The 3,849-nt window shown below is 38.5% G+C and overlaps 1 pseudogene across 1 annotated transcript; it reads right to left on the minus strand.

Annotated features, from left to right (window-relative positions):
• Positions 1-268: 268 nt before the first annotated feature.
• Positions 269-2,649, minus strand: LOC306655216 (la-related protein 4-like; annotated as a pseudogene). The gene has a single exon. The product of its transcript is annotated as a la-related protein 4-like (transcript).
• Positions 2,650-3,849: the final 1,200 nt, after the last annotated feature.

A 3,849-nucleotide genomic window follows, 5' to 3' on the forward strand; every position in this document is an offset into this window, starting at 1 on the left:
GTTTTTTAAAATTTCTCAAGCTAAATCTGAACCCTCAAAATTGATTCCAGGCAGAAAAATCTTTGTAAATTAAAATCGAAAACAAAAATAGAAAAATTATATTTTATATAGGTGTGTATATATATATATATGTATATATATATATATATATATATATATATATGTATTTATACTGATTGGAATCCTCCAGCATTTTAAAATCACTTTAGAGATGAATTTTTGGGATTCTACTCCTCACAACTTCAAAATCCATAATGATTTAAGGACATACTTTGTTTCCTTCCTGGCTACCCACTCCCCTCCAAAACAGTTCAATATAGCCACGGCTCAAGTTTAATGGGAAGAGAGAAAGTTTTTGAATAGTTTTGTTTTTTTGATTTTACTTTGGTGATCTGGGTGGCACATATTGCTCTTTACCATTACGTCGAGTCACTCCCTGAGGTATAGCCCTATGGCTAAACTGGCGTCTCTGTTCCCTGATTTTTCCAGCTGCTCCCCTGGGAATGGCATTGCCTCGGAAGCCAGAATAATCCTTACTAGCCCTTGCTTCTGGCTTCTCATGTGATTTTTCAGTGGACTTCTCAGGAACTCCAGTCTCTTCATTTTTGGTGGGAGACACAACATTGGAGCGAAGTTCCCGTAGTGGCTGCACAAGAACTGGAACTGGCTCTTTAGGGGGCTTCTGGCACACTTCAGCATAACTTAATTTTCGAGGTTCCTGTAGGGTCACAGCTCCAGATGCATTTATGTTACTATTACTTGGTGAAGCAGTATTTGCCCGTGATGTCTTTGCAGTGCTTGGGGAAGAAACTGGTATAGTCATCTGATTGAGAATGTCCTTCTGAACAGTGGATTCCTCTATCAGATCCTTTTCTTGCTGAGTTGTGCTTAATGCAGGAAGCTCAGCTGTACATGGAGGACTGGTACTCATATTGAGTTGCTGGGCAGAAGTGCAGTCTGTTTGCTCATCCTCTGCAGGCACTGGGCAACTAACTCTCAAGTCTTCATTATCCTTTTCTTTGTAGACACCTTTAACAACATCAGACATTCTGTTCTCCAAAATCAGTTCACCTGGCATTCTTGATGAACTGCCAGGTAGTGGAGGAAAGTTTGAAGCTAGTAAGTCAACCTTTGGTGTTGGAGCCTTTGTTTCAGCTGTTGAAGGATGAGGTTTTGGGACTCTGTCATCATCTCGTCGTCTTCGACCTCTGAAAACAGTTCTCCTGCCCCTACCATAGTCCCCATTCTGTTCCACTGGTAAAAACAGGAGTCTCCTTGGGAAGTTGAGTTTGCTCCTGATGCCCTGTTACCGTAGGGTTATGCCGTTCGGGTGGAAAGTTCCTTGAACTAGATCTGTTCAATGGTCCATCCCCCAGTGACACAGAACCCTCTGTTGAATGTTCTGAACCACTGGATGACCTAAAATGAGGCTTCATACGATTTTTTTGGAATGGTCGACCAATATTCATAGCAGCAGCATTTGTTTTATAAGATCCTGGTGAATTAAAGCCATTCACAAAACTACCATTGGGAAAGGGAGCTAGTAGCATTTCAAAGTAGGGTGCAGGACTTGGAGACCAAGACTGAGGCACAATACTATAGACTGAGGACTGTTGGTGAGGATTATATACAGGCTGCATAAAGACTGGTGAGGCATACTGTGCTTGAGTTTGAATGGGCTGACTATACATACTAGAATCCATTAATCGATAACCATTCTTAGCAAAAAAAGTGTTGATGGCTTTTATCCTTGCCATAACTGGCTTGCCCTGAAATGTTTTAACTTCTTCTCTTAAGTATTTAAAAGCCTGTTGTGCATCTGTGTCTGACTGAAAAGTGATATACCAGTTGCTATTGTGTGCAAACTCACAGCTTATCACTTTGGGGCAGTTTTCACTTTTAAACAAAGCTTTCACTTCCTCTACTGGTGTTGTTTCAGGAATCTCTCTGAGAATCACAATACAACGCTTATGACTTGGTCTCACCTTCTCACCTTTCTCATCAACTTGTACCATAGGAGAAGATCTCAACACTTCAAGAATTAGATCAGGATCTGTGGTCAGCTTTTTTATTTCTTCCATGTTGGCAACTGTCCAAATTGGGACGAACTGATCACTATCCATCTGAGATATCAAATAAAGATCCTTTGACAAGTTTTCTTGTGAAAAACAGAATTCTAATTGTTTCTTTAGACATTCTTTTAGGTCTTCTGTAGAAATTGCTGGACTGCTTTCTCCAGAAACATCATATATTTGGTAACTCAGCTCTTCAGGCCCTAATATCATTCCATCAGTTGATTCTTCAATGCCTGTAGTGTTTCTTGTGGTTTCACAAGATGGAGAATACATTACTTCATATTCCTTACACATATCTTCTGAAAGCTCAGCATTTCCTTCAGGATGAGACCCTGATGTGGCTGCTGTTTCATGCCAAGAGCTTTCAGTTCCATGAGTTACAGGAGTGGCATCAGGAGTTCCAGGAGGAATTTCTTGCCATACTTTGGCATTAGGATTTAAACCAGTTCCTTTAGATGTTACCTCCACGAAGAGCAACATGTCTTCCTCTGCTCGGCCCAATCTTTCCCGCCCCCGTGACTCCAACTGGCACACAGGCCCGAGCCCCAATCGCTAGGATAAGGACACTCGCCTTGCCCCTCCACCCGGCAGTGGACCCGACTCCTCCCCCTACAGCCCTTTTAAATTAAAAAAAATGAGAAAGGGTCTTGCTAAGTTTCCCAGGCTGGCCTTGAACTTGAAATCCTCCTGTCTTAGTCTCCTGAGCATCTAGGATTACAGGTGTGTGGACCTGCATCCAGCTAGGGCTCTTATACACAAAGTGGTAGAATATCATATGAAGATAGAATATGATAAATTAAAAATGTATACAATAAACTATAAATCAATTGGTAAAATAATAAGAATATAGATAATGAGCTAGTAAGAAAGACAAAATTGAATCATTAGAGACACCATGTCTTTCCTAAATAAGACATATAATGAAGGAAACTGGATCAAATGATCATGTTAAGTGTAAAGGGTCTAAATACACATACTCAAAGACTGTCACAGTGGACACAAAAGTGGAAGCCTGAAGAAACACACTTTCAATATAAAGGTAAAACTTGGGTAAAGGTAGAAGGATAAATTATGACTTTATAACAAATACCAAAAGGAAGATGTAATGGTGCTATCAGTAAAAGTCAACCCATTTTACATAAACAGTAAAATAACATTGAACAGTGAATATAAAGAAGGATATTTTATAATAATACATACCTATTTTTCAATAGAAAACCTAGTCCTTTAGCACTAAACATCAGATACTTAAAATGTATGAGGTAATAACTCATACTTAAAATGCATGAGGTAATAACTCATACTTAAAATGCATGAGGTAATTTCTCAAGAAGAAATAGGCAAATTCAAAAGCAAAGTTGGAAATTCCAGTATCCTACTCTCAATCTCTAGTAGAATGACAAAGTATAAATTTACTAGAGAAACAACATGTCAATAGAGATAAATAATATATGGGCAACATGATTCATTATTTGTGCTTATAGATTTGTATGCTCCGTCCAACAGCAGTAGAATATTCTTTTTTCAAGTGACCACCAAACATTAACCAAGATAAACCACATTCTAGGACAAAAACCCAGACTAAATACATTTGAAAAATTCAAAAGAAACAAACGCTACACTTCATTCTGGATAAAATCTGTCAGAAAATAAGAACAGTCCAAAGTCCAATGAGAACATTCTCAATTTTTTAAATATCATATATTTAAAACCAAAGTCATACTTAGTAAAGACTGATGATTTATTCTTAGGACTTAAATAAGGGAAAGATATC

This window comes from Sciurus vulgaris, assembly GCF_902686455.1.
Source record: "Sciurus vulgaris genome assembly, chromosome: 2".
Lineage (NCBI taxonomy): Eukaryota > Metazoa > Chordata > Mammalia > Rodentia > Sciuridae > Sciurus > Sciurus vulgaris.